Source organism: Medicago truncatula, chromosome 5 (assembly GCF_003473485.1).
Source record: "Medicago truncatula cultivar Jemalong A17 chromosome 5, MtrunA17r5.0-ANR, whole genome shotgun sequence".
Classification (NCBI taxonomy): Eukaryota; Viridiplantae; Streptophyta; class Magnoliopsida; order Fabales; family Fabaceae; genus Medicago; species Medicago truncatula.
Window position 1 is genome coordinate 15,733,817 of NC_053046.1, and position 9,370 is coordinate 15,743,186.

Consider the following 9,370-nt stretch of genomic DNA (forward strand, 5'->3'; position numbering starts at 1 on the left):
TGCATTCAAAGTTTTGCCCTTTGTTTCTAGCAGGTGTATGTGTCTTACAGTATTTTCTTTTCCTGTTTTTCCGACACTTATTTTGTTGCCGAGTTATGCCAACGATGTTTTCACTGTTTAGTCTTAGAGTCCTGTTTCCTGAGCTTGCTGTTTGTTATTTTTTCTGGAATTTCTTGTTGAATATTTTTGCTGTTTTATATTCTGTTTGAGAAGGATTTCACAGCAACAGAAATAGAGATGACAGAGACAGATTTAAAAGAAGGGACTTTGACCACTGCAGGTACAGCAGCACCCTGTCTACGCCTCATTCCGCTGTTTCAGAGCAGCGTTTTCCACAGTCTAATGCAGCCAATATTGCGAGATCATAGTGATGCTGTGATCCTTAGTCCCACCCTAGCTAGTCGTAGCCCAGTGTGGCCATTCCCTCGCCATCTGTGGCCTCTCATAACGATTACATTAATCATAATAGTCAGACTGATATCAACAACTATGTAGGCTTAGGCGGGGTTTCCCTCTTAACAATGAAGTTGACTACTAACCAGAAGTTACAACAACCAATAATAAGAATGAACAGTAACCACTTAAAAGTACATTCTTAGAAACAGAATAAACAAAATAACTGGTTCAGAATAACACTCACCTGAATTTGACTTTTATAAGTATTCCAAATTGATCAAAATCCATATCATTCATTATCGGTGTTGTCTTATAGTGCAAGAAAATTCAACCATAAAAAGAAAAAACTTCAGCAATTTAAAGAAAAACTCCAAAGATCGTTCATTATCAGTGTTGTCTTACGGTGCAAGAAAATTCAACTGAAAAAAACAAAAACTTCAGCAATTTGAAGCAAAACTCCAAGGATCATTCATTATCAGTGTTGTCTTACTGTGCAAGAAAATTCAACCAGAAAAAGCAAAAAAACTTGACAATTTGAAGCAAAACTCCAAAGATCATTCATTATCAGTTGGTGGGTGACCATTTCTTTCTGCTAAAATATTTTTCTATGATTCTCAATTAAAATTTTGTGCAGCCGCGCAGTCCATTATCAAATTGACAAGTGGAATTACTTCATCAATCTGTATATATAATACATACACTCAGCTTAGCTATGTATTAATTAACATGATGAAGTTATATCAATTTGAATTGCTCTTATTCCTTCTCCTTATCATTGACAATACAACCCTTTCACAAAAAATTTCTCCTAAAATTGTCTCTTCTATTCTCAAACCAATATTGAAGGAGGTTAGACAACAAGCTACTGAGTATGCATTGAAGAAGTCATTGGACAAGATCACACAATCTCCTACTCCAGAGCAACAAGCCGAAGTGATACAAGGCCTATATCAAATCAAACAATATTTGTACTATTTCGGCTACCTCCAACAATATGGGCCATTCAATAATGTTCTAGACCAACAAACAATGTCAGCCATTAAGATCTACCAACAAAATTTCAATCTCCAAGTTACTAATGGCTACCTAAACACTGAGACTTCACAACAAATCTTGTTACCACGATGTGGTGTTCCTGATATGAATTTCGAGTACAGCTTCACCAATGATAAGTCGTTTCCCAAAGGAAACAAGTGATTTACTAAGGAAAAAGAATATCTTACCTATGCTTTTGCTCTGACGAGCCAAATCCCACTCGACATGACCAACGTTTCACACGATGGTCACAAACCACTAGGGTCCTAATTTAGCGAGACGACATCATACGATGATGCTGACATTAAGATTAGATTCTACAATATTAATTACATCGATGGGGTTGATGATGTTGTGGTGGGTGACGCGGTTATCAAACTCGGTTCGAATGTGAATTCAGGTTTGATACGCCTGATTGCTTCAAAGTACTGGGTGTTGCCAACTGACAACTACATGTGGTCATGGCAGAACGGAGAATTTGATTTGGAGACGGCGGCAATGTATCAGATAGGTCATCTTCTAGGACTTGATCACTCTTTCGATAAGGAGTCTGTTATGTATCCAGCCATATTGCCATTACAACAAAGGAAGCTGCACATAACAGATTCAGATAACCAAGCCATACAACAAATCTATTCCAATGCGAACTCTGACAATGGTGGGTGCTTCACAATGTTTGGATCCAGTTCTGGTCTCCTTACCTCTTTGTTCCTTGGATTTGCTTTTGTGGCTCTCTTGAACTAGCATCTTAAATTATCCTTTAATTTTGGATATGCTTTTTTAATTTGTGTAATACTTTACTTCATGTGCCATTTTTCGTTAATGCTAATTATGTTACGGTATCCACTACTCTCTTATAATGAAGTACAAAAATTACATTATTTATGCGCAAATCCTTCAACCACCTTATCGCATATGACACACCTAAAGCTTCTCCTTCATCAACTTTAAGGATGGGTGAAATCCATTTTGTTTTTGCTAAAACGAAGCTTCCTTGATCGTCCCTGATGCATATACCAATGCCAACTCTATTAGTTGCCGTTGAGAATGCTGCACCGACGTTGCATTTATATCTTCCTCTGTCTGGCTTCTTCCACGTGTGATTGGAAATATGTTGCTGCTGTATCATCATCGTTCCACTACGACACACCTGCGCATTTTGCCAACAGATTTGTTCCCCTTGCACATACTGCCACCGTAAATTATTTCACTCCTCCATATCAGATAATTCATTTGCTTCCAAATTGACCAAATAGTGCAACCAAACACAGCTTGAAGATTCTTACTTAATTTGTGTAAAACGTTGAAAATCAAAGAACTCACACTTAGCTCATCTTGTATCAACGGTTGAATTACTTGTCCAATGGCCAATATGTTGCCAACAAAAACTGTTGTTGGAGCAATGAAAAAAGATATGCATGCTGACTTCCATTCCACCATCACACAAAACACAATTATACAGACAGTTGACACCGCAGTCGTGACTTCTTACCCTTGTAGGTAAACAGTTTCGACAAAACCGCCAGAGATTCTTGACTTTTAATTGAGCTTGGATAAAGATTCTTGACTTTTAGGTGAGCTTGGATATTCCAGATTTGATTCTAGTTGTCTTCTACTCTATGATTATTCAATGCAAGAACTTGCTGCAAACTAATATGATAGCCACTCCTAACAGAATATATACCATATGTCTCAAATTTCCAGATTCTCCTATCAGTTTGAATAAAACCGGTGTTTGTAGAATTCGCTGTAAATCAACATTGGTTACCAAGCTTTGAAGTGATTTAATATTCTACACCCTCAATTTGAGCATTCCAAAAGTCTGCAATTGTAAAGCTGTTAAGCTCTTCAGGAAAGTCTGCAGGTTTGTCAATTGCATTACCGTCAACTAGCCAATTTTGATCCCAAAACGGAATAGTTTCGCCTGAATCGATACTCCACTTTTTTTTTATCCGATACTCCACTTATATCTATCTTTGACCCCAAATACTACGCCAAACGTAACTTGGGTTGTATCCACTATAAATAGCAAACATGCTTGCGGAGAAAAAACATCATGCTCAGAGTCATTTTCATCCACAAACAACCAATAAAAAATGCAACACAACTCATTTATTACTCATCCTTCAGGCTCAAACTTTCTCTTCACTTAGTCTCACCAAAGTTCTCTCAAGTGTTCAATTGTTAAGCAATTCACTCAAATTCTAGGTCATGCATCCGCCTACCATAGGATTGAAAAAAATTCTTTACAGCATAAAAAATATAACATGGTTAAGGAGTATATTGTATAAAAACCCATATAAAACACTAAAAAGGTTAATATAAAAAAATACATCTAAAGTTAAACTAGAAACAACTAATAAATATAATTAATACATTATATGTTACAAATACAAACCTTACTGTTGTATCTTGACGAAGAAAAAGAACCTCACCGTTGTACAAGCAATAGTAGCAACAACGGTTTTAATCCTCATAACAGCATAAACAAATAGGAAAGATATTTTTACATTCTTATAGGTACACATTCAATCCAATCAATGAAACAAAAGCAAGTTCACCCGATTGCAGGCTAAAACTTTCTCCAAAAAACTATACAAAATGCTAAATAAGCGCTATTGCTCTGCATCGCTGCAACTCCATAGTGTTTTTTTTACTTTAACATGAAATCTCTCCAACATGTCCAGTGATAATACTCCATCGATCACCAGTAGTCCAGGCTGATTTACAACGAAAAAATGTATGGTAAGCAATATCAACAGTTAAAGAAAGAGAATATATGCAGTTTTCAGTATGAGAAATTACCCTTCGAGGGCTTCTCAATCCAAGGGCCATTCATTACATTCAATATACTGCATGCCTCACTATATTGCAGATCTGGTAACAGCTTTGGTGTAAGTAAGAAACACCTGCATAAGATTAATCGTCACTTACGCGTTAGAAATGAACAAATGTTGGGGAAAAAAGCCCATCGGTGACTTGAACTATTGTGTAGCTAGTATGAATGACAAGCATCACATTCAAAATTTACGGGCTTGTTTGCCTCACATATATTGCTCTTATTAGTGTTCCATATACATACTACGTGGACTGAGCTAAAGGATCGGCCCGAGTTAACCCAATAACTCTGAACATTTCATCCTTTCAGGCTTCATGCTTGGGGGTTGTGAACTGGGCTATGGTCTCGGTCCATATCCTCATTGTTGCCTAACTCCAATGGCCAAACTAAAGAACTCATCATCCAAGACCTAGATACTCCTAACTTGGGGAACAAGGCGGAGCCGGCCCTAAGAGAAGATTTAGAACCAAGCAAAAGACCCTAAAATTCTCCTATATGGGTCACTAGGTAGCCCAATTCTCATTCACTTCCTACCCACCTCATACACAACGCACAAGGCATCGTCTAACCCCAATTCTAAGCAAGAACACTATGCATGCATTAACCGAGTGATTCGCTTCCAGTTGATATAAATAGCCCTTGTTTATCCTTCTGTTGTTAAGAAGTCGTAAAATGAACAGTCTTTGACTTACTGAATTAGGTATTAACATGTATTCATCAAGTTTTAATATCAAATTTTAATCGACCGAACTGAAAATATCAAGTAATAGTAGTTAGGAGTACTCACTGTGGTGTACTTGGCTTGCTTGCTGCTCTCACTAGTTGCTGAAACATCTTCCTTTCATTTATTGGGTCCATCCCTGATAAAAAAGTCAAAGAAGATCATTTGAGTGTTGAGTTCCGTTAATCCAGAAAGAATTTACTTCAACAAATAACCAACCTTGGTTGATTTCATCAACAACTCGAAATGGGCAGTTTGTAAGATCTTGAAGGGAAACAAGATAAACAATTGTTGAAACTGATCGCTCCTGGAAAACCGAAATTAAAGGTTAATTGGTGAACGGAGAACAAGGGGAGCACAAAAGCACTAAAAAGATAATCTTTAGTACCCCTCCAGATTGATGATGGGCGCTGAGAACTTTAAGCTGTCCATTTTCTCTGATAAAATAAAAATATACTGTAAAACAAATAATAAGAGAAACTGGAATGTAAGGTATGGGAGAATAAATATTATGAGGAAATTCCTTTGGATTCCTTTGTTTTTATTAGGATATTGGTACCCTTAAATGAGTAGAAACATGACAACCACTGCACATACACCAACTGAAGATGATAATCAATTACTTTTACCAATTTTTTGTAACGATCATTTTCATATTTTCTGAAATAAATGAGGCCTACAATAATTGAAAATTTAAAGAGTTTTGTACCATACACAAACCATTTGGTTTTTGTAACCTAGAAGCGACCCAAATTATGATGAGAATCGGAATCAAGATAACGAATTATTAGCAATATTTAAAAGTGCAGATTACATTAATCATAACAGTCTGACTGAAATCAAAAACTATGTAATCGTTGTAGGTTTGGTTTCCCTCTTAACATTGAAGTTGACTGCTAACCAGAAGTTACATCAACCAAAAATAAGAATGAACAGTGACCATTCGTAAGCGTGTTCTTATGAACAGAATAAACAAAATAACTGGTTCAGAACAACCCTCACCTGAATTTGACTTTTACAAGTATTCCAAATTGATCAAAGTCCATATCATGCTCATCTGAGGAGTGGAGAAACATAGGTAAGGATGGAAGCATAAGAAGACCAAATAAAATTAATTTCAGTTTACCATTTGACATACCTAGTGAAACTTCTCCGGCAACAGCCATCTGTTGAAAATTTCGATTAAAAGTTTCATTTATCTGAGCCACAAGATTTCTGAGAGTTGGAAGCCACTTTTCCTGCAGAAGAACTTAAAATATTTGAGCTTTTCTCAAGAACCAGAAACACAAAAGAAGATCATGCAGACCACATACTATAAATCACATTATATATGCATAGAAATCAGGACATAGCATATTTCAGGTGTAAATCCCAAATTCACAGGAAATATATTATCTCACTCTTTAACCCCTGATCTAAAAGATTAACTCTTCAAGTCAAGTTATTTTTGAAATAGCATCAATACTACTTCAGCTACATGCTAACAATTCTGGACTTGAATACTGGCTTCTCTCAATTAGTTCTGAAGATTTTATCACGAAGAACTAGCAAGCTTATTTAATAGGATGGATCAAATTATATCATATCAGTACATTAACTGTATAGGTCGACCAATCCATTTTGGACCTCTTCTCCCTTTCTCTCTAACCTAGAGAAAAAATAGCTACAAACATTACAAATGTATATGCAAGCATACACATGTTCTGCAAAACACATAAAAATAAAAACATGTTTGTTCTTCTTTGCCTTTCTCTTTTTAGTTTTTACCATTCCAAACGCATTTTATTAAGAAAGATTGATCTATTTAACTCTACACAAATGAAACTTAGCAAACAGATGATTAGGAACTTTGCAAATTTATAATTTTACATCCACATACATAAATACAAAAAAAATATATATATATTGGGTATGAATTTGTTTGCCGAAATCCATACAATCTAATAACATTCAGTCAAACAGACAAAAATTGCTAAAACTAACGTAGGAGAGAGATTTTCTAAACTAATCCAAAATATTAGTGAAAGTGCGTATAGAAAAAGATGACAGGATGCTGCAAAGAAGAGCTACTAGAAGCATTCTCTACATCGTAAAATTCTAGTTATGTAAAGAAACACTTTTCAGACCTTAATGGTTTTCAATTCTGCAAGACATTTTGTAGCTTCCACCTTGTCTGTGTCAAGTTTTTTTGCAAGATCTTCTATCTGTATAGTCACTGTAAATATAGAGGGCACATGGAAATGACCAAAATAAATTACAACAATAAAGAGTACCTGTCTTTGACGATCCTCATATTGTTGCAATATGTGAGGATTCACAAAAAGCATTGAATTAGCTTGAGATGTTGTATATTGAATAGCTTCTTCCAACTCCTCAATTGTAGTAGGCATCTACATTGAAAAACCCAAATGTGTTTAGAATTCCCATTGACTTAGAAGTTACATTCATTATTCGTAGAATTTTGGGTTGAGTCTAATAACCTTACAAAACCGGCTTGTAAGGTGAGGGCTTCCTATTTGGGTCTTCCTATTGGTGGTGATCCGAGAAAATTGGCTTTTTGGTATCCTCTGGTCGACCGTATTAAAAGAAGGTTGTCTGATTGGAAAAGTCGTAATCTGTCTATGGGTGGTCGTTTGATATTGCTTAAGCCTGTCCTGTCCTCCATTCCAGTCTATTTTCTTTCCTTCTTCAAAGCCCCCTCAGGTATAATTTCTACCCTTGAATCTTTATTTAATGCATTTTTTTGGGGGGGATGTGAGGATATTAGGAAAATTACTTGGATTAAATGGGAGACTGTTTGTTCGCGTAAGGGGGAAGGCGGATTAGGGGTGAGGAGATTGAGGGAGTTTAATTTAGCTCTTTTGGGTAAGTGGTGGTGGCGAATTTTACAAGAGCGTGGCACCCTTTGGTATCGTGTCCTTTGTGCCCGTTACGGAGAGGAGGGAGGGCGGCTTTGCTGTTCTTGTAGAGATGGTGGTTCAGTGTGGTGGCAGACTATTTTAGATGTTAGGGATGGTGTAGGTCAGATTGATTCAGGTTGGATGCTGGACAATATTTCTCGTCGTGTAGGGAATGGTTTGTCCACTTTGTTTTGGGTCGACCCTTGGCTGGAGGAGAAACCTTTGAGTTAGCGGAGAATAAATTAGACACGGTGGCCGAGTTGTTTGCGAGAGGGTGGGGAGTTAATGGGAAGCGTGGAAGTAGCGTAGGAGACTTTTCGCGTGGGAGGAGGGTTTGTTGGGGGATTGTATTAGTCGTATATCTAATTTCTCTTTTCAGGGTGACCGTGCATATAGTTGGATTTGGACATTACATGATTCTTCTTGTTACACTGTTAGTTCTGCTTATTATTATTTAACAGACATGGAGGTTGATGAGCATCATCAGCATAATAATAATTAAAGGTTCTTATGGCTGAAAGCGGTGCCTCTTAAAGTAGTAATTTTTGCTTGGCGCCTGTTCCTCAACCAGATTCCTACTAGAGACAAACTTTTTCATCAAAAGGTTTTGCTTGCTTCTGAACAGGGGTGTATCGCTAATTGTGGTTTTAATGAAGACAGAGATCATTTACTTCTCACATGCGGTTTCTTCGCCCGTGTGTGGCATATCATTGCGCTTTGGCTTGGTTACTCAACGGCTTTTCATTGTCACTTCTTTGAACATTTTCATCATTTTAGTGGTTTGCGTGGGTTCTCTAAGAAATCGATTGAGTCCATGCAGATTATTTGGTTTGCGGTATCTTGGACAATTTGGAAAGAACGGAATAACAGAATTTTCAAAGGAAAGGAGGATAACTTGCTAAAGCTAGGTGAAAGGGCAAAGCTTCAATCTTTTTGGTGGTTGAAATCGAAATACACTAACTTTGATTTTGACTATCACGAATGGCGGCGGAGTCCTCTAACTTGCTTAAACATTATTTTCTAGCTTGTTGTTTCTTTGTTTCACTTTGTTTCTGCGCCTTTTGGCTTGTACAGGATTGTTTTGTGTACTCATTGTGGCTAGGCGTTTTGGCACGCCTTGTGCTTTAGCGTCTAGGTTTATTCAATATATATTCCATTTTGGCTTTTTCAAAAAAAAAATTATATATATTAAGATTAATATTGTCCTATTACGACTTTCATTGACATTTTAAAAAAAGATGATATGGCCATGGTGATTAACATTCCTAAACAAAAAATTTAAATTGAAATAGTACATGATGATGAGTTCACTCAATTAAACATATATCAAAAGTTAAACTTATCACCAGCTTACAGCCACTTTACTTTACAAACTGATCTATATCCATGGTATATATTTGTTTCTTTATTTCAGTCCTTTATAACATGCACTCGTATTTCATTCCTTAACCTCGACTGAATTAATTGATACACATTCTT

At 36.5% G+C, this 9,370-nt stretch overlaps 1 pseudogene; it reads left to right on the forward strand.

Annotated features, from left to right (window-relative positions):
* The first annotated feature begins 1,118 nt into the window (after window positions 1–1,118).
* On the forward strand, window positions 1,119–2,205 carry LOC11416979 (metalloendoproteinase 1-like; annotated as a pseudogene).
* Window positions 2,206–9,370: the final 7,165 nt, after the last annotated feature.